The sequence below is a fragment of the Tenrec ecaudatus genome, chromosome X, assembly GCF_050624435.1.
Source record: "Tenrec ecaudatus isolate mTenEca1 chromosome X, mTenEca1.hap1, whole genome shotgun sequence".
Classification (NCBI taxonomy): domain Eukaryota; kingdom Metazoa; phylum Chordata; class Mammalia; order Afrosoricida; family Tenrecidae; genus Tenrec; species Tenrec ecaudatus.
In genome coordinates, this window is record NC_134548.1 from 20851779 (window position 1) to 20874634 (window position 22856).

At 40.8% G+C, this 22856-nt stretch overlaps 2 pseudogenes; both read left to right on the top strand.

Moving 5' to 3' along the window:
- The window catches only part of LOC142433190 (RNA-binding protein 48 pseudogene), a 191001-nt pseudogene extending 175442 nt beyond the window's left edge, over positions 1-15559 (top strand).
- A 2243-nt stretch (positions 15560-17802) lies between these two features.
- LOC142433192 (TBC1 domain family member 22B pseudogene) overlaps positions 17803-22856 on the top strand; it is a 28266-nt pseudogene continuing 23212 nt past the window's right edge.

Genomic DNA, 22856 nt, shown 5'->3' on the forward strand with positions numbered 1-22856 from the left:
TCTGTCTTATCATAGATCCATCTAGTCAATAAATACTTATTAAGCACCTACTCTGTAGCCACATTGCATTTGCGGGCAAAACAGTGAAAAGAAAGACGTTTGTTCTGGAGTTTCCATTCTAGTGAGAAAGATATTGCAATGACTGCACTTCACTGTAAAACACCACAAATGCTGTGTGGTAGGAAATGTGGGTTGTTGTCTTAAATTTCAAGTCTAGAAGCAATCAGTTGCTCCAAATGAGACTGGAGAGGTTGGTTATATAGCACTAAGCCCAGGCTTTGGAGGACACTACTAAAAGGTTTTCTATTATCCTATCTGTACCTACATGCCATACTTTGTTAATTAAGATTATGAAAGTCAAAAGTGGGAATCTGAGTGAAATTTTTAACTATTCGTTAACATGATGAATTTCTAAAGTGAGCTTTCAACGATGAATAAATGTATTCAAGAAGAACAGACTAAAGAAAAATATTTTAGAATTACTGCCTACCATTACACAAATAAGGCATCAGTAAACAATAAGGCCTCTTGCCATGATACTTAAGGATGGCACTTAATGCTGACACTCTAAATAGCTTTAGGTCTAGCTATTCATTCAGCGGATTTTTCATTGTCTGATAAAATCGGAGGCAACAGAACTCTGCTTCTGAGATACTGGTATCACCAAATTACTTAGGTAAGTACATCTGTAGAGAATTGGCAGATACAATCACTAAACCTCTCTTTTAAAATGAATCTGTGACATAAATCTCAAAATATTCACCAAAATAAAATTCTGAGGATCATGAGCACAAAATCATAAATCACAAACACAAAATCAAGTAAGACACTGAGAGTAAGAATCAGAAACAAGAAGCAGTGGAATCAGACTTATAAACACAACAAATATTGCAGGTATCAGATACAGTAATGTAGCATAAGTATATTAAATATATTTACAGAAATAAACTATGGTGTTGACATGTCTAAGGAATAGCAAACTATTTAAAATCTGATCTGTTCTGTAAGCTTTCACCCAATTCAAAATAAAAGACTTAAAAAATAAAATGAATTGAAAAGAACTTCTCAAAAAATCACAATTGCCTCCATAGAGTACATTCTAATTCATAGTCAGTAATAATTCCAAGTCAGTAAATCTTTATGGGAGCAGAACATCTCATCTTTCTCAATACAGAGCTGCTGATGGATTTGAACTGCTGACCTTGTTATTAGTAGCCCAACACATAACTCACTACACCATCAGAGCCCCTTGAAAGGAACTTCTAGAATGAAAAAGTATTGTAATAATTGGGTAGAGTAAATAAAATATTAGGAATGAATGAAGGGAGAATTCACAATTAAAATAGGCAATTCAACTCAACTCTCCAGTCAAAAGTGACTAGAAAGCTGGATAAAATATTTTAATTTTGTTTTACCCCAAAGCATTAAAAATGTAATAAAACAGTGAAGTATAGGGAATGATATATAGGGGAGTAGAGAATGAAGAATAAAAGAAGAAGCAAACTACAATGGAAGGTAAATAACAGAGAATTGATTAGTAGCAATATGTGATGATATGATGCTTAAGAATTTTCCAAAACTGAGGAAACACATCATGGCTACATATTCTAGAAGCACTATTACCCCTTAGCAGACAAGTGTGTTTTTTTCTAAGTGACCCAAGTTATATGAGAGAAAACCTGCTGAATCTTCCCAACACAATCATTGAAGGCAAAATGGGTGCATAAGCAAATGTGGTGAAGAGAGCTGCTGGTGCCCAGCTATCAAAAGATATAGTATCTGTGGTCTTAACGATTTGAAAATAAACATGCAGCCATCTAGCTGAGAAGCAACAAAGTCCACATGGAAGACACACACCAGCCCGTGTGATAATGAGATGTCTATGGGATCAGGTATCAGGCATCAAAGACCCAGAACAAAAAAACCATATCAATGCAAATGAGGGGAGGGTGGAATGGAGACCCAAAGCCCAACTGTAGACAATTGGACATCCCCTTACAGAGGGGTCACAAGGAAGACACGAGCCAGTCAGGGTGCAGTATAGCACCAATGAAACATACAATGTTCCTCTAGTTCTTTAATTCTTCCTCCCCTCCTCCCCCACTATCATGACCCCAATTCTATATTACAAATCTGTCTGGACCAGAGCATGTACACTGGTACAAATAAGAGCTCTTGACACAGGGAATCCAGGACAGATAAACCCCTCAGGACCAGTCATGACAATAGCCATAACAGGTGAGTAGGGGGAAGGTGGGTGGAGAAAGGGAGAACCAATTACAATGATCGACATATAACTCCCGCCAAGGGGGGGGCAAACAATAGAAAAGCAGGTGAAGGGAGACAACAGTTGGTGTAAGATATGAATAAAGTAATAATTTATAAATTATCAGGTTCACGAGGAAAGGAGGGAAAATGATGGGCTGAAATCAAGGGAGCAAGTAGAATGAAAATATTTTGAAAATGATGCTTGACACAATGGATGGATGGATGGATGGATGGATGGGTGGGTGGATGGATGGTTATAAGAGCTATAAGATCTCCCAATAAAATGATTTTTAAAAAAGAAAACCGGCTGAAAAGCAAACAGTAAAGGAAAAACAATACATTGAGGTAAATATAACACACCATAGTCATATGCCTATGTCAGTTTGTTGTACCGTAGTGGCTTGAATGTGGCTGTGATGCTAGAAGCTATGTCATATATCATCCATGTTATTAAGTTTCAGCAGAGCTTGCAGACTAACAAAGACTAGTGGAAAAGAAGCAGTGAGAAAGAAAGAGCAAGAGAGAGAAAGGGAAGAAAGAAGAAAAAAATGAAAGAAAACAAACTCACTGCCATCAAGTAGATTTAAACCCATAGTGACCCTATGGGACAGAACAGAGCTGCCTTTGTGGGTCTCTGTGACTGTAACTCTTTTTTGTTTTGGTTTTTGAAATTTAATATGCAAATTTTATTTCTTGAGTTTATAAGTAGGGCTTAATACATAGGAATCCAATAATGAGATTAAAGCTAAACATGCAATTAGCTTAAATTCAAATTTTGTTTTGTTTACTCATTTTATTGGGGACTCATACAACTCTTATTACAATCCATACATATATCCATTGTGTCAAGCACATTTGTACTTTTATTGCCATCATCATTCTTACAACATTTGCTCTATAATTGAGCCCTTGGTATCAGCTCCTCATTTTTCCCCTCTGTCTCTGCTCCCCCCTCCCTTGCTAACCCTTGAAAATTTATAAATTATTATTATTTTGTCATATCTTACACTCTCCAACATCTTCCTTTACCCACTTTTCTGTTGTCCGTCCCCCAGGGAGGAGGTTATATGTAGATCCTTGTAATTGGTTCCCCCTTTCTATCCCACCTTCCCTCCACCTTCCCGTTATCACCACTCTCACCACTGGTCCTGAAGGAATCATCTGTCCTGGATTCCCTGTGTTTCCAGTTCCTATCTGTACCAGTGTACATCCTCTGTTCTACTCAGACTTACAAGGTAGAATTCAGATCATGATAGTGGGAGGGGAGGAAGCATTTAAGAACTAGAAGAAAGTTGTCTTGTTTCAACATTGCTACACTGCACCCTGACTGGCTTGTCTCCTCCCCATGACCCTTCTGTAAGGGATGTCCGGTTACCTACAGATGGGCTTTGGCTCCCCAATCTGCACTCCCCCTCATTCACAGTGATATGATATTTTTTGTTCTTTTATGCCTGGTACATGATCCCTTCGACATCTCATGATCACACAGGCTGCTGTACTTCATTTGCTTATACACACATTTGTGACTATAACTCTTTAGAAGAGTTTAAAAAAACCTTTCTCCTACAGAGCAGCTGGTGGTTTCAAACTGCTGATCATGTGGTTAGTATCCCAGCACATAACCACTCTGCCACCAGGGCTCCTTATAAATAGCTACAGAATCTGAACTGATATAGGGCTAAAAACTAGCCCTACGGTTCGAAGGCGCTCAAATTATGACTGGGGAAGAGCTGCCACCTAAAAACAGAGTCAACACCTTCTTGAAAGGATCACTGAAGACAAAATAGGTGCATAAGCAAATGTGGTGAAGAGAGCTGATGGTGCCCTGCTATCAAAAGATATGCTGATGTGTGCATAAGCAAGTGTGGTGAAGAAGGCTGATGATGCCCGGCTATTGAGAGAATTAGCATCCGGGGACTTAAAGGCTTGAAAGAAAACAAGCGGCCATCTAGCCCAGAAGCAACAAAGCCCACACGGAAGCAGCACACCAACATGTGTGTTCGTGAAGGGAAGAGGGGACCAGGTCTCAAACAACAAAGGCAGGGGGGGGGAAAATCACATCACCGTGAATGAAGGGGAGTGCGTGATCGGGACCCAATGCCCATCTGTAGACAGCTGGACATTCCTTGCAGAGGGGTAGTAGGGAGGAGATGAGTCACTCAGGGTTCAACGTAGCAACAATGAAACTCAAAACCTTCCTCTAGTTCTTGAACACTTCCTCCCCTCCCAATTATCATGATCCCAATTCTACCTTGCGGATCTGGTTAGACCAGAGGATGTACAGCGGTGCAGTAGGGATCTGGAAACACAGGGAATCTAGGATGGATGAACCCCTCAGGACCAGCGGTGGGAGTGACGACACCGGGAGGGAAGGGGGTGTAGAAAGGGAGAACCGATCTTGGGGATCTTTGTGTCTATGTGTAACCTCCTCTCTGGGAGATGGGCAATGGGAAGGTGGGTGAGGGGAGACGCCAGACAGTGTAAGATAATTATTTATAAACTATTAAGGGTTCAGGGGGAAGGGGGGAGTGGGGAGGGAGGGGGAGGGAAAAAAGGAAAATAAGCTGATTCCAGGAACCCAAGTGGAAGGCAAATTTTGAGAATGACAAGGGCAATGAATGTATAAGGGTGCTTTACTCAATTGATGTATGTATGGATTGTGATAAGAGTTGTATGAGCCCCAATAAAGATTTATTAAATTACAAAAAAATAATTTTAAAAATATATACTGGTATGAGCCCCTAATAATTGATGTATGTATATGTATGGATTGTGATAAGAGTTGTATGAGCCCCTAATAAAATGTTTTTTAAAAATCTATAAATTATCATAGTTCATGGGAGGGGGAGGAGCTGATACGAAGGGCTTAAGTAGAAAATGTTTTCAAAATGATGGCAACATATGTACAAATGCTTGACACAATGCATTATGTATGTATTGTGACAAGCTATACAAGCCCCCAATAAAATGATTTTTTAATGATTTTTTTTAAAAAAAGATATAGTGTCTGGGGTCTTAAAAACTTGAAGGTAAACAAGCGGCCATCTAGTTCAGAAGCAACAAAGCCCACATGGAAGAAGCACATCAGCCTGTGTGATCACACGGTGTCAGTGGGATCGGGTATCAGGCATCAAAGACCCAGAACAAAAAATCATACCAATGCAAATGAGGGGGAGGGTGGAATGGAGACCCAAAGCCCACCTGTTGACAATTGGACATCCTCTCACAGAGGGGTCACAGGAAAGAGATGAGCCAGTCAGGGTGCAATATAGCACAACTTTCCTCTAGTTCTTTGGTGCTTCCTTCACCCCACTATCGTGACCTCAATTCCACCTTACAAATCTGATTAAACCAGAACATGCACACTGCTACAGATAAGAGCCCGCAACACAGGGAATCCAGGATAGATAAACCCCCTCAGTGTCAACAAGGAGAGTAGAGATACCAGGAGGATTAGGGGAGGGTTTGGGGAGAAAGGGAAACCAACCACAAAAATCAATCTATAACATCTTCCCAGGGGGACAACTAATAAAAAAGTGGGTGGGGAGCGACAGAGGACAATGTAAGATATCGAGAAAATAATCTATAACTTATCAAGGGTCTGTGAGGGAGGGTGGGCAGGGAAGGGAGGGGGAAGAAATGGGGAGTGGATATCAGGGGCTCAAGTGGGAAGGGAAAGCTTTGAAAATGATGATGGCGGCATATGTGCAAATGTGCTTGACACACTGGAGGAAAGTATGGATTGTGATGAGATGTAAGAGCCTCCAATAAAAGTTTGTTTTTTTAAAAAAGCAGAGTTGATCTCAATGACATTGATGGAGCAAGGCTTTCAGGATCCTTTGTTTATGAGATATAATAAAAAATTATAACTTTAAACCTCTATTATAATTGGAATGTAGAACATACAAAGTATAAATCTTGGAAAATCAAAAGTTGTCAAAAATGACATGGACCACATTAAGAACAAAAACACTGTCCTACCCCAATAAAATGATTAAAAAGAAGGAGGAAATGCTCTAAATTTGAAAGAAAAAAAAACCACTATCCTAGGCCTTAGCAAACTGAATAGACCTTTTGGATGAAAACTGAAGACATGGACACAAGTAATCCCATGTACTAATGGGCCGTGTAAGCATCCGCCTCCATGACCCTAGACCCAAAGAACTGCTTTAAAAGGAATGTCATTAGATGGTCCTGGAGAGAATGGAAGAAAAATATGGAGCAGAACTCAAAGCATAAAAAGCACCAAGCTTCCTGGTTAGAGACATATGTGACCTCCAGGAACTTAGTCATCCTTCAGGTCTGGGAACAATATACTTACCCTCAGTTTCAGTCTAACACTAGGTCTACAAGGGAAATGATTACCCTAAGGAGGTATGAATGCCTTAGAATAAGCAATCAATTGAGATTACAAATGTAGCATGTGGCCAAAGGCAGTTCACAAAGGGTAGGAAAGCAAATCTGAAGCACAGAGAGGAAATGGATTAAACAAGATGAAACAAAATGTATATGAATTATTGAACGAAAAAGTTGATCTGCTCTGTAATCCACTCAATTCACAATGAAGTTATATATGTGTGCGTGTGTGCAATATATATATATATATATATATATATATATATATATATATATATATATATATATATATATATATATATATATATATGGTCATCTGCTACCATCTAGTGGAAGAACTGAGCTTTTCACAGAAACTTTTTTTTTCTTCAATACAGTCATTCTTCTCGGATAGATGAATTTGTTGTTGTAAAAGTAAACATTCTGCATTGATATGTAATCCCCCAAATCCTTTATGTGTCCCAACGGATCAAGTGTAAGAGGCAAGGAAGAAGAGGAAAATCTGCTGAACACACATCACTGCACTTTTCCCAATAGAAAAGCTATTTTGATGGACAACCATGAACTGAGCAGAGGAGAGGGTCATAGGTCATACTTCACCTAAATTTAAGCTCAGACGATATGTTTCTCATGTAAATTGGCTTTGTATCCAATCTCCAGTTGAACTCCTATTTAGTCCGCATTACATATATGTCACACTATTGGTCAGCCTTTTCCTCTAGAGTGTTCTGTCATATAGAATCTGCAAAATGTATCTGATCTAACATATATATATATATATATATATATATATATATATATATATATATATATATATATATATATATATATATATATATATATATATATATATATATATATATATATATATATATATTCAAGAATAAGCCAAGTTTTTCCAGCATTTTTATGCAGATTTTGTGGTGAAATTAGGTGCCATGGCTGATATTCAGGTTGGCTTATACTCAAGTATATATGGCAATTAATTATCTTTTTCTTGAACATGGCCAAGGAGGCCTGGTGAGCCATGAGAACCGAAAAATCAAGTTAGAACTACACCCAAAATTGAGTGATCAAATGTGAAGCAAACAGTATTTTCCACAGCATTGATTATGCCGCTTTGGCTACATCAAAGATATTCCACAGTATATGCTACTTTGGCTACATCGAAGATATTCCAGCTTAGTAAAAACAGCTGACAGAAAGTCAAAATAGCTGACAGAACTCCTGGCCAGGACTTGAGGCAATGCAATCAAATGCCTAAGGCCGTACTTCGTATCAAATGAATAGTTTAGAAACGGATTAATATAAGATAAAGGATTGAACTTGACTGGGGTTTCTGTTTGTTTTTTTGGGGGGTGGGATTTTGTTTTAATCACTTTATTGGGGGCTCATGCAACTCTTATCACAATCCATACATACATCAATTGTGTCAAGCACATTTGTACATTTGTAGCCATCATCATTCGCAAAACATTTTTTTTACTTGAGCCCTTGGTATTAGCTCCTCATTTTCCCCCTCCTCCTCCCTCACAAACCGTTGATAATTTATAAATCATTATTTTTTAATGTCTTACACTGTCTGGTGTCTCCCTTCATCCACTTTCCTGTTGTCCGTCCCCCAGGGAGAGGGTTATAGGTAGATCATTGCGATTGGTTTCCCCTACCTTCCTCTTACCCTCCTGGTATCACTACTCACATTATTTTCCTGAGGGGTTCATCTGTCCTGGATTCCCTGTGTTTCCAGCTCTTATCTGTATCTGTATACATGCTCTGGTCTAGTTAGATTTGTAAGGTAGAATTGGGATCATGATAGTGGGGTGGCGGGGAGCATTAAAGAACTAGAGGAAAGTTGTGTTTCATCAGTGCTACACTGCATCCTGACTAGTTCATCTCCTCCCTGCAACCCTTCTGTAAGGGGATGTCCAGTTGCCTACAGATGGACTGTGTGTCTCCACTTCACACTCCCCCTCATTTACAATGATATGATGTTTTTTGTTCTTTGGTGCCTGATACTTGATCCTATTGACATCTTGTGATCACACAGGCTGGTGTGCTTTTTCCATGTGGGATTTGTTGCTTCTGAACTAGGTGGCTGCTTGTTTACCTGAAAGCCTTTAAGACCCTAGATGCTATATCTTTTGGTAGCTGAGTACCATCAGCTTCCTTTACTACATTTGCTTATGCACCCACATTGTCTTTGGTAACCATGTCGGGAAGGTGAGCAGCATGGAATGTCAGTTTAATAAAACAAAGTATTCTTGCATTGAGGGAGTATCTGCTACCTTGATATTAAACCTATAAATATATGGACATAGATCTATTTCCCCATCGTTATATAAAAATATATTTACATATATACATGCCTGTATTTAGAACTCTATAAATACCTTTGCCTCCTAGTTTTTTTCCTCTACTTCCTTTTAGTTTCCTCTTGGCCCATTATCATGCTCAGCCTTCATTTGGGTTTCAGTAATTCCTCTTGGTTACATTGCCCTATCAGGCCTCCTACACCCTCCTCATCATTGATTTTGAATCACTTGTTGTTCCCTTGTCCCTGGGTTTGTTAACACCCACTTCCTTTTCCCCATCTCCCCCTCTTCCAGGTCCCCCCGGAACCATCAATCCTGGTGTTTTCTCCTCCAGATTGTTTACCCCACCTATCTTATACAGATAGACGTGCAGAGATAATAATATACACAAAAAAACAAGACAGAGCAATACCAACCAACAAAAGAAAACAATAACAACAACCAAAAAAACATGACAAAACAAAAAAAAGCCTGTAAATAGTTCAAGGATTGTTGACCTTTAGGAGCGTTCTTCCATCAAGCCTGATGGAGTGCTAAGCTCTGGCCCCAAAGTCTGTTTTTGGTCGAATTCCCATTCTTTGCAATTCTATCCACACAGTTAAATGCCTTTGCATAGTCAATAAAGTACAGGTAACCATCTGTGGCAGTTCCATTATCTCCTGTCAACTGGAGCAAAGGGGTGGAGTCTAGCCTGTCGATCAGGTCACAGTTTGATGACCTCATTTGGAGGTGTGACAGATATAAATAACTAAATCTGGGGATCAGATTCTGTCTCTCTGCCTGCCCTTTCCTGCTGTTGAGCCACTCAGAGAGCTGGAGGCAACATGTGGATACCTGTGCTAGTGTTGAAATGCTGCCATTGCCACTGGATCCACAAAACCTTCTACCTACTGCTCTGTGATCTTCCTGCATTCAGTAACATTGCATGTGCTGTGTGAGTCTAAAGATGAATTTATGGACTATTTTCAGACATATGGATTAATATCAGACTTATGAACTTGATCTGGACTGGGCTGGGATGTTTTTTCAATATAGAATTGCTCTTTTATATAAAGCCCTCTCTTACATATATATGAGGGTCTCTGGATTTGTTTCTCTAGTCAACTAAGACCTACACACCACCTTTCTGGTATTCTCTGCTTCCAGCCACGATCTATCTGAAATCTGAAATAATATCCCTTTTTCCACACTCTCTTTTAAATCTGACTTAAATTTCTGGCAGTTTCCTGTCAATATACTGCTGCAACTGTTTTTGAATTATCTTCAGCAAAATTTTACTGTCATATGACATGAATTATATTGTTCAATCATTTCTTCACTACATTGGGTCACCTTTTGTGGAATGGACACATATATAGATTTCTTCCAGTTGTTTGAACAGGTATTTTCCAACTTTCTTGGCATAAAAGAGTGAATGCTTCCATTGTTGCCTCTGTTGATATTCTGTCAATTCCTGAGTCCTTTTTCTTTTTTCGCAATGCCTTCAGTACAGCTTGCATTTTTTCATTCAGTTCTTTATCATATGCTCTACTGTGTTCAGTAGTTAGTGCTTCTATAACACAATTACCACAACTTTCAACAAACAAATTTATTTTCTCCCAGATAGGGAAGCTAGAAGTCAGAGCACTGCTACTTGGAGGAGTCTTTCTCTCACTGTTATCTCTAAAGGAAAACCTTTGTCTCTCCAGTTTCTGCTTCCTAGTTCCTTGTACATCTCTCTGATGTGTCATGGCATCTAACTTGGTCAAACTCTGCTCTGGTCACTTGTTTAATCTCTTTCATATCTCAAAAGAGATTGACTCAAGATATACTTGACCCTAATATTGACTCATTAATATAACAAACATAATCTATTCCCAAATGGGATTACAGACATACCCTGTTTCCCTGAAAGTAAGAAACCTCCCAAAATAAGACCGATTTACAGTTTTGCCTCTCGTTAAAATCTAAGTCATCCCCCCCAAAAAATAAGACCTCCCCGAAAATAAGTCCCACCGAAGCTACTGTAACTCTGGTCTCTGGACTGTAGTGGCAGGTGCCACCGCAAAGTTGACTGTTGGCTGCAGCGCAGCCGGAACAGACAGGAAGTGCGAGATCTCCTTCAATAAAACAATAAATCAATAAATAATAAATATGTACCGTATTCTTCTTCATAGAAAAATAAGACATCCCCTGAACTAGTGCATCTTTGGGAGCAAAAATTAATATACAACACTGTCTTATTTGGGGGGAAACAGGGCAGCTATTCATATTTACAATACATATCCATAACATGTGCTACCTCCTGAAATATTTGAATATCAAGCAATTCTTTGGGGTACAATGACTCTGTAGTTCTTTTGATGCTTCATGTGCTTAAGCCTTTATTTGATATTTTAAAAGGAGATCCTGATCCAAATTTGAATCGGGAAATTTCCCCTTTAGCAGAACTAACCTTAAATTTAGTAAATTTACATATTCAAGAACAACAAATTATGTACATTAATTATGGTAAACCTTGGTCCTTTTACATCTGGTGTGTTATGGCAGGGATTACCATTATTGTGTGTATATTTAGCTTCTTCAAGAAAAAGAGTTCTAAAGCCTTATTTTGAAGAAATAGCTGAATTAGCAATGAAAAGTAGATCCAAGTCCGTTAAATATTTTGGAAAAGACCCTAATTCTATAGTCATACCTTATGACAGACCCCAAACTTCTTGGTTATGGGAAAGTTGTGATTCATGGGGATTAGCATTTGCTGGGTTTTGTGGATTGGTGAACAATATTTATCCTCCATAAATTGTTACAATTTTCTAAAAAAACATCTATTTATTTCCCCCAGTATTTGTAAAAATAAACCCATACCTCATGCCCTTACAATATTTACTGATGGTTCCTCTAATGGAACTGCAGCTATTTCTTACAAAGGACATACTATGGTTAAAAAATGTCCAGCTCAATCGGTACAGTTAGTTGAGCTACATGCAGTCAAAGCATTTTTCAATTACATCTTTGGCAGATGGATGTTACATTCCTTCATTTGGTAAATTAGGTTATTTGCATGTTACCGTGGACACTTACTCTGGATTTATTGTGACCACTCCTATGACTGGTGAAAAAATGTCTTTAGTTATTCAACACATGTCATGTTGTTTTGCTATAAGTGGTGTACCTAAATGCTTAAAGAGAGATATTGGATCCGCTTATATTAGTAAATCATTTACTCAATTTTGTGTCACTTTTCGAATTAAACACATAACTGGAATCCCTTATAATCCTCAAGGCTAAGGTATTGTGGAACGTGCCAATGGGACTATTAAGCGACATTTAGATAAAATAAAAAGTGGAGAGATATACCCTTCTATTCCTCACAATTTAATTAATCATACTTTATTTATTTTAAATTTTTTGAACTTGGATGTACACGGTCAGTCTGCTGCTGACTGCCTTTGGGAAAAGATACCCAAATATAAAGACAAAGCATATGTAAAATGGAAAGATCCACTTAATTGACAATGGCAAGAGCCAGCTGCCATCCTGATTTGGGGGTGAGGGCATGTTTGTATTTTTCCCACAGGATGCTGATGGAGCATGGAAAGGTTGATGGAAAGGTTGGTGCAGTTTGCAAACCATGCAAATGGTAATTTGCCTCCAAGAGCTTCTGAGGACTTCGCGCAGTGAGCAGTACTAGGCTTAAGTTCCTGATCCACCACTCTTACATCCTGCTGTCTGGGAAGTATGGAAATCATGGTGTGGGTTAATGACTCATGTCTTTGTACAAGGTGGAGGAAATGTAATCTCATCCACTCTGCAGTCTTTTTTTTTGTGGACTAGAGACTCAAAAGAATAATAAAACCATATTGTGGAGATCGTGTTTCATGGACAAGCCCGTCCGGTATAACATCACAAAAAAGAGATATATCATCAATTGGTCTGGCAACAAGGATAATACTAAACAAAAAAAATACTGCCAAATGGAAAATAGAAGCTACTTTGGGTGATGTGAAGCTTATGGACCCTTCCTCCAGGCCGGAAGGAAATGTCACTGCCTGCGTACCATTGTCTTATGTACTTTTGGCATGGAATACTACTATAGATAATGATGATTGTAAGCTTAACATGTCTTCTAATAATTGTAATTTGTCTAATTGTATTACCTGAACCCCTGAGGTTATTGTCATTGCTATTTTATATCAATCTTCTTTTGTTATGCTGCCAGTGAATATTACTGGGCCTTGGTATTCAAAAAGATGGTTATAGGTATTAGAAGAGATTGAGAAAGCATAAAACAGACCTAAGCATTTTGTAGGTTTGCTTATAGCAAGTATTTTAGCTATATTAAGTTTAGTTGCTACTGCTATTACTGCAGCAATTGTACTTTCACTAAACATACAAACTTCCCACTTTGTTATTTAATTATCCTAAAATGTGACTAATGTGTTGGGTACTCAAAAAGATAGAAAGTTAGAACAAAAAGTTAATGCTCTTTATAACATGGTCACAGCAGAAGTGTGTGTACTGTTGATCTTATGCATACTTCCTATGATACTGTTCAAGGTTAAGGTTAAATTATTGGCATTAGGAACAAAGCTTCATGAAGTGCACCTATGCACTTTGCCCCCTCCCCAAAGAGGGGTGTAAGGAAGAGGCTGGTTAGTCAGAGACGAGTAAGATCGAGTCTGAGTCTCTCAACCTAAAACAGGCCATAGGCGCCTGGAGGACTGTGACTGAAGACGGGTAAGGGAGATTTCAGGATTTGACAACCTAAGGCAGGCACAGTCATCTGCAGATGTTTTGAGTAAAAACGTCTTCAGTAAATAAAATAGGGGGAAAGATGTTGAAGGCCATTAAGACTCAACCTTAAAACAGCTGAAAATTTTCATGACTTATCTGTCAGTGTTTGATGATTTCTTCTGTGACTATCAAGAACAAGAAAGTATGCAAGGTCTGGAAAAACAGGTGTTTTAATTTTCTCAAGGATGTCCAACTTGGCAGAAGATAGAGTTGCTGTGTGTATTAATTGTGCTTGCTTAACAATAAGATAATTAACCCAGGGTTGTTTCTGCATAATATAAGGATTATGTTATTATTATTATTATTTTGGAATTTTTTGCATTTTACTACCTTGTTATCTGCAATGTCTTCAAACCCGGCTGGCATGTATTATTGCACAATTTCATCTGAACAGCCTTGAGTTGAACCAAGTTCGTGGAGATATACCCCTCCGCAAAGTCTGAAGGACTGGCAGTCAATGATGGGTAAGAGGATTGAGTTCAGATGCATCAACCTAAGACAAGGTACTGTTTTTAAATAACAGTAGACCCAATGACGGATAAGATCATCAGAACCTATCCCAACCTAAGACAGACGCAGCCCCGCTTTGCTCATTTTTAGTAATAAAAAAGGGAGATATGTAGGAGGGATCTGCTGATCAAGGTGTTTACTAATGGGTGACTAATTAATCCCCGGTGCCTCTGTGTCTTTGCAGACAAAAGCATTGCAAAATGACTGTTATTTGTGACCTTGCTGCTAAAAGCATTGAGAGATAACTCAGTTAATTAGGACCTCTTTTAAGATTCTTTTGAATCTTGCGTATCTGTGTGATTGTCTTAGAACTTAGTGCTTTATTATTCAAAGGTTAAGAAAGTATGACTGGTTAAGTAACATTTGCATAGATAAGAGTTTAGGAATGTTTTTAAGTTCTTTGATGTTTGTGTTGTAACCAATCCTATGTAAGAAGAATATAAAAACCAAGCTTCGAATATACTCAGACTGTCGTCCTCCAGATCCCATGCTTTGTATATATCTCTTTCTTTTCCTTTCATCCGCACACCTCATTTCAGACCCAGCTTGATGAGGGATAGCTAGTCTAATCCCCCGCAAGCTAGGGCTTATACATATAGCAAGAAATACTAAAAGGAAAGACCATTACACAACAAAGAAGCAACCAGTTCGAGAGCATAAAGACGCAAAATATTTCACTCTCTGCTCTCAGAAAGGTTTGTGATCTCAGAAACCCTGCAGAAGCAGTTCTACTCTATCTTGTCGTACTGGTATGAGCTAGCAGGAACTCAATGGCAGTGAGTTTGAGTTTGAGTTTGGGGTACTCCAAAATGTCTGGATTTTGTGCAGCTGCTTTGAACCTTTGTGCTGGGAACTCAGATCCTTATTCTTGTGAATCATCTTTATGCGATTTCTCCTCAAAATATATGTGTTTATCAGGGGAGCGTGTGGACAAAGGATCAAATACTTTTCAGGCTGATAAAAACCATGTGGAGACAGTGGATCATTGAAACTGCAATAACTTTTTTTCAGAACATACAGATAAAAACTGTTATAAACTCAGTGCCTTGCCCAAGTGCACCAAAGGCTATAACTGACAGATTTATACCTAGCACAACATAACTGCAGTTTTCTGCAGGGGCAGAATAAACAACTGCAAACTTAGAACTTTTCTTGGAACAGGCAGGAGTTGTTATGAGGCTCTGATTGGACCCCAGTTGTCAAACATACTGAAAGTCGACATGCATGATGACTTACTGACTACCACAGCAGAGGTCATTCAGAATAAGACTCAAGGGGTCATTGTACCTGTGCCAACGCCTTCAGAGGACACACAAAGATGTGTGCACACGCCCAAATAAAGAAGTATATAGACTGCCGGCAGCAAGTTAATATTTTCTAAAGAGAATGTTTCCTTTTTTAACCTTTAATTCTTGAAGAGAATTTACTGCTAATATTTGAAATGCACTCTTCTTTGTAATTTTATCCAAGCAGGTTGTCTAAAGATTGTATTATCTTTAAAAAGGGAAAGAAATCGATGGGTAAGCACAGGCTCACAAATTTACTGCCATTGAGTTGATGCTCACCCTGAGCGACCCTGTAGGACAGGGTAGACCTGCCCCAGTGAGTTTTCAAGACTGTTACTGTTTACGGGAGTAGATAGCCCCATCTATCTCCTGCAGAGCAACGGTGCCTTCGTACTGCTGACCTTGTGGATCGCAGCCCAATGTGTAACCACTATGCCACCAGGGCTAGGGATAATAAAATATAAATATCTTCCCTGAGAAGCCCCAGAAGACCCCGATCTCAGAGAGAACTGTACGTATGCAGGCATGCACTCTGAAGACTTCAAAGGGGCTGGGAGGAAGCGAGATCAGCTTCTCCCCCTCCGCCCCACCCCCCATACACGCATTACCCTCTCCACTTCAAGACTTTGCATCTTGTTGCTTTCTGGACATCTGGGATGCTCATCCCTTTCCCCTAAACCATACTTGCCCCCTCTACCCAGACCATGTCTCCATCCACTTCTACCCACCTTGTCTTCTGCTGTTCAGACATCACTTCCTCAGGAAAGACCCCCAATCCTGATCCTGGTTTGAGTGCTATAAACTCAGCAGACGAGCATTTTCCTTCCAAAAATACAGAACATGTATAATTTTACAGTTATAGGAACACTCAGAAAATGTTAAGCCACTAGAATGTTAGATCTTTAAGGGCAAACACAAGTCACTTTGGTTGTATGTGTGTGTGTGTGTGTGTGTGTGTGTGTTACTTTTTCCACATCAATTCAGCTTGCATAGACTATGGTTATTGCAAGATAGACACAAGTCCCTTGGGTTAGTTCTGCCTCCCAAATAACAGTGCCTGGCACCTTACAGGCCTACAATAGTATTCCCAAAATGAAGTAGTTAATACAGGATCTATTTCTAGTAAATTAATCTATATGAACCTAAAGAGGACACAGCATTGCAAGATGAAGATTCCATACACAGAATGAATGTGTCAATGAAAAAAATAAATCTCAGCCTCTGAGACAGGTGACTGAGGAAGACATGGAGGATGTGTGGACCTTCTATGGACGCACGATGCCAGGAGACTATTTACTGCTGGATGCAGCATGCTCCTCTAGCCAAATGCAAACCTGCACCGCCGTAGAGGAGGCTTCACAGTAGAGGTGGAACCCCATGTCCTTCTGTGCATGTCACCCTCCTGGGGTCTACCTCTGATGCTTCAGCAGTAAGTTAACACTGCTAGGTGGGACGTATTGGCTTTGGCCTTGAGCCAGAGAAAGTGTGTGTCAAGATATTTTAAGTGGACAAGAAAACATACCAGCAGGGATGACCATATAGAGGGGAGTGAATGAAGTTCCTGTGGGTCCGACTGGATTCTGAGAGCCTGGAGTTCAGGGTGCTGGGCACATGCTCTCGCACACAATGCACTGCCAATGGCTCCACGAGCCGAAGAAATACATTGAAAGGCCCCCTGCTCCGAGGTGTGTTGTTGCAGTTTTTTGCAGACTAGACCCAATAGGCTCTGCAATGATCCACATCCACCCACCGCAGGGATATAAAAGGGTCCAGGCAGTAAAAAGAAGGCACACTCTAAGTAGTGTGTCAGTGTAGGTGTTTTTGACAATCACGAACGAAAGGTACTATGGCTGCCCCCTTGCTGCGAGGCAATGGTCAAGAGAGCCGGAAAGGTTGAGGGACATAGGAACTGGTGTCTGGCCCCCACAATGAAAGTTAAGTGGCTGAAGCTGGAGGTGTTCTTGGAGAGGGCCAATAGGCAGGCCACTCTGAGACTACAGAGCAATCCTACCATGTGCAGAAGAAAAATCTTTGTTTTCCAAGGCCAATATGTGGACCTTTCGAAAGTAAGTGGCCTGTGAATATTGTACAAGGAATAGTCCCCCAAGAGAAGCAAGGTGACCGCTACAGCGTTGAAGGAGACAACAGGCCTCGAAGCTGCAGAGGCGTCTAGTGGCAATGGGTGCAGCAGCCTGAAGAGAAAACTTGGTCTATGATGCAAACGTGTGCTCCTCTCCAGCAATCCCTTCTCCTTGGCGAGGTCTCCTCTAGAGAAGTTTGAGAAACTGCAAATGGGCATGCGGTGAGGAGACGAGAGACCCAGAGCTTAACAAGGTCCACACCCGACTCCAAAGTGTGAGCTCACCCACGTTCACACCGCCTACTGCCTACTCCAGGCTAAAGCCACGAGATCCTGGGGTCAGCCCTGAGCACACCCCTCTGAACCAGGCCCCCTTCCAGCTGGGTCTGAGTTGTGTGTGTGTTTGAAAGTTATGCATACAATCAGCCTGTGGAGGCATTCACGGGTCCTCGAAGGAATGACAAGCACAACCATCTTCCAAGCACATTTTTGAGCCTTACAGGGGCCAGTGGGGGTTCTAACAAAGCTGTGGGAATCCTGGCTAAGGCGCAATAAGCAACTTCTTTCGCGGGCCATTGTGAAAGAGCTATATCCCTATGTACACTCACGTGTTTTTAAGAACTTCAAAGCCTCTTTGCAAGAAACCCGGAAGGAAAGCCCAGGAGCCCTCCAACCACACAATCTGAGCAAGATCAGAGAAGGACAATATTGCCCTTCTCAACCTCCTCGGCAGGATGCTCCTTCTGCTCTTGGCATTAGCACTTTTGAAATATGCATTTCTCCATCATTCCCTTTCTAAGACCATCTGAGTGACCGGTTTGGGGTCATACCTGGAAAGTGAAGTCACTCTTTCAAGAACTTCTGCAGAAGGAAACGGCTGAAATCACATAGGTTTGAAAACCCACCAGCCACGGTGACTGGTACCTGAGTAACACCCACGACACGACTGCCACCATTCAAACAAGTACCCAGGAGCTTCATTCGAGTTTTTTTTTTAATTTTTCAATGATACTCAAAAATACGATTCTACTAGCAAAAAGGACAAAAATATTTTCACCTAAACCACTTGCTGAGCCTTCTGCAGATGGGTGCGGACAACGATGAAATGCTCTCTGGCCCGCGTGCCCACAATCATCACTTAGCACGACAAGAAAAGAAGTACACTCCTGCAGTCATGTACCTCCTCTCTTGGCTTTATCCCAATGGAAATCCACGGGTCTAGGCACGTGCTTTCACTTCATTGGCAGGAAGTCTTGCTCGTGAAAACGGTGGAAAGAACGGCTTGTCTCAAAGTAGCCTCACAATTCCCTCCCTGTCCCCGAAGGCTGTCCTTGTAGGAACATTTCTAACAGGCGTGATGCAAATAATGGGACAAATCCTTGAACCCATGTACTCACTCAGCCGACCCCAAGGGTTGTTTGAGGAAGAGGAATTCAACAGAAGGGCCATTTTAGGAAACTGGCAGGAGCCAAGGATGAGACCCTTCCACCTTGAACCCTGACCGCTTTCAAGACACAAGTGATGGGGAAGCCTGGACAGCCAAAGGGACCACCACACATTGGAACTGAGATGGCAGCAAAACTGTTACTGCTGTTGAGGACTATTGAGTCCCTTCTGACTCCTAGAGACCCAATGCACAGCAGAAGGACACGCAACCTGGGCCTGCGCCATCCTCCTCCTAATTGCTATGTGTGAGCCCATCGTTGCAGCCTCTATGTCATGACTTCCAATCTTCCTAGATTCATACTTCATACACTCCAGCTTCCAATGACTAATAGATGTTTGGCGCCACAAAGGTAAGAGCAACAAAGTGACCTCAGCCAGTACTGACCTGACATCGACAGAAGAAGGAAGTGTCAAAGACATAATAAACCATATAACGGAACCTTTTGCTACCGAGTGGTCACAGCATCCCTGCAGGGCAGAGGAGAACTGCCCCGTCAGATTTCCAAGACTGTGGATCTTTATGGAAGCAGATCTCAGTCGTGGATTAGAACCTGCAACCCCTTAGGTAGCAGCTGAGCATCTCACCACGGTGCCACCAAGACTCCTTTGGGGTTACAGGTTCTTGTTAAGTCTTCATTGAGGGAAGGACTGAATGAATACATAATGTGTGGACAGACAGCAAGCTATCTCCCTGTCTCTATCAAGCAGGGGAGCAGATTCAAAGGTTCTGCCATCAGCTCCATGAGCCCTCTGCCCACACTGAAAGTGGCCTCAGGAGCAGTGGCGGCAGCTCCTGTTACAAAAGGTTCGATATTTATCCAACTACTCATTCAGTGAGCACCTACTATGTGCCCGTGTCCATGAGTAGCACTTGAGTCACAATACTACACAAAGGAGACACAGAGGTGGTTTCAGAGAGCACTGGGGAAAATATTAGCCCCTTATGGGGGTACTGACAGGAAAACTCTGGGGCACAGTGTTGGATATATGCACCAGGGAGATTTGACCAAAGGGGAGAGAGTCTGCACCCACAGCTCGGGGCAGTGGGGCAGTAGCAGGGCCTGAGGCTTTATGAAAAGTTATTGAGGCCAAAGAATGCACACACAGGCAATGGACACCCAAGGGATGTGGGTGCAGCACAAAGTAGGCCTACTGTAGGGACTTTTTTGGTTGGGGGGGGGGGGCTTTTGAAGAAACCATTTTAGGTCATTTCCATCCAGGGCATTACTCAGTACCAAATATGGGGTTGCTCTCCCCATAAAGTATCATACTTCATGAAGAACCTCTTCAGGTATTTATCTATGTGCATGAAGAGAGAACTTGTGGTCCTTTACTGATGTGTTGCTCCCTTGGAAAATGACACTGTAATCATTTATTTCCATTCCATCCCTCTGTTTTTGTTTGCTTGCTTTTGTTGTTGCTGTTTGCTTTTCAAAAGCATCGTGTTTTCTTAAGTTGATTGAAATTTTACATGCCACTCTGTCCTGTAGATCTCATTGTACTAGGATAAATGTAACCAACAACTTGGCATAGTAGCCCTTTTCAAAGCGTACAACTCAGTGACATTGAGTGCCTTCACTAGGTTGTCCTACCATCACCACTACAAAGAAGGTTTTTCATGTCGAAAAATTTAAATATATTTGCATTGCAAATTAGGTGGGAGGTTTACATTTCAGACTAGAAGTTCTGCAACTATCCCCTCTGGGTACTGTCTAGTTTTCGTATGTTATCCTAAGTTAAACTTGAACTACCAGAGCAGAACACCTGTAGGTCATTATGCTTGGCAGAATGAATAGTTAGTCAGGAATAGGTCAAAAGCAAATAAAATCTTGTTTTAAAATGTTTATGTGTGCTGTTATTCCATAGCCATATCTACTCCTCCAAGGGGTCTCTGTAGTTTCACATGTGACTTCAATAGAAATACGTCCATGGCCAACCATGGAACTACAAGGAGAAGTTCTTTTAAAGCATGCACATGACATTATAGTCAAAGGAAATGGCTCTTATGGGACTCACACTTTTCTTTATTACCATTATTACTAATTCAGAGTTAATGCATATATCATATCATTCCATAGTTCAATCACATCAAGCACGATTGTGCATTTGCTACCACAATCAGTTGCCAAACATTCTGTTTCTTCCTGGCCTCCTTAACATCATGTCCCTTTTACCCCCTCCAACCAGCCCCACCACCCCTGTACCCCTACCCACCAGAAACACTTATTCCATTTGCTGCCCCAATAGGTTCATCATTCCTGAGTTTCATATACCGAAAAACAGATAAACATATAACACAACTTCGAGAGGGTGACCTCCAATGAGATACACCCTAACATGAACGAACAAAACAAACAAAAATACAGAAAATGTTGAAAGCCAGATCAGGTCCAGCATGTATCAGAGGGGGGAACAACTGACAAGGTTTTAACGGCTCGAGTCAGATTTATCCCTTTGATCTTCTACACCCATCTCTCCCATGCACTCTGTTTCATAACTGCTTCCCTCCCATCCCACAGGGAGTACACCGGAGGCTTATTTCCTATGTAGATCTCACAAATGGATCTTGGGCTCCCGCTGTCAGCCATCGCCTTGTGCAAACTGGATTCTCACCATTTACACTCTGATACTAATCCCTCCTTTGACTTCGGATTATATAGATTCCAATCCTTGGTGACTGGATGGTGGTGTGCCCCTTCCATGTAGACTTAGTTGACATCTCACTTAGATGGCTGCTTGTTTGGAGACAAGCCTTTAAGACCCCAGACGCGATTTTATCTGACAGCCAGGCCCCATCTAATTTTTTCGTTGCATTTTGCTATAGCACCCATATTTCTGTGGAAGAGTATAGAGCAGGGTCATAGTATAAGAACTAATTGTTCTTAATCCTAGCTCTGTACACTTTTATCAAATTCAAGTCTTAAGTGACTGGAACCAGGCCTGAAACTGATAGCTTCTTATCGTGTCAACAAAGGCTACTTTGCCAAGAAAGAAAGTTTTATTGCCACTTTCCCTTATAGATTAGAATCCCATTATATTCCTCTCTTTTTAAAATAAACAGTATTTCAGATCTAATTTTCACTTTCCAGAATTGTGAAGTACGCATTTGCTACGAAATCCAAGCATTGTAAACGGTCCAAATAGTAGTCCTTTGCTACCACCTAGTGGAGCTCCTGGTGATGTGATGGTGAAGCACTCAGTCGCTATGCAAAAGGTCAGAATTTAGAACCCACCAGTAGCTCTGGGCAAAATGACCTGGTGGTTGGCACCCATCAAGCAATCGGCTCCCATAATGAAAGATTACCGACTAGGACACCCCAGGGGCAGTTCCACTCTTCAGTATTACAATGGGGTCAGTAGATCCCAGAATTGACGCAACAGCACACAACAAGCAGAGCTACAAAACAGGCTCCTCTTAGGCAAATGAATACATGATTGTCAAAATCATTCTTCTTAATTGATATTTAATCCAAAAGTCACATTTGTCCACAGGGCCCTAAGCCAAGCAAAATAGTTTCCCAAAGATGGATCACATTCTGTTATTGCTGCTGAGGTACTCTGAGCCAGTAAAGGATATGAGGATTGCATAAGTAACTAACCCAGATATGACCGTGATGATTACCAAGAAAGAAGAAAAAGCCTCTGCCAGTGCAGAGGAAGGAAAGATTCTTTACACTTTGGGGGATTTAAAAAGAGACTCAAAGGTAAGACTTGTGGGATAAGAAGAATTTAAATTTGCAGAACAAACCAAGTCAATTCAAAAAGTCACAACCCGAGAAAAGATAAAGAGACAGAAAAGCTCCTGATCAAAGGAGGGAAAACGCA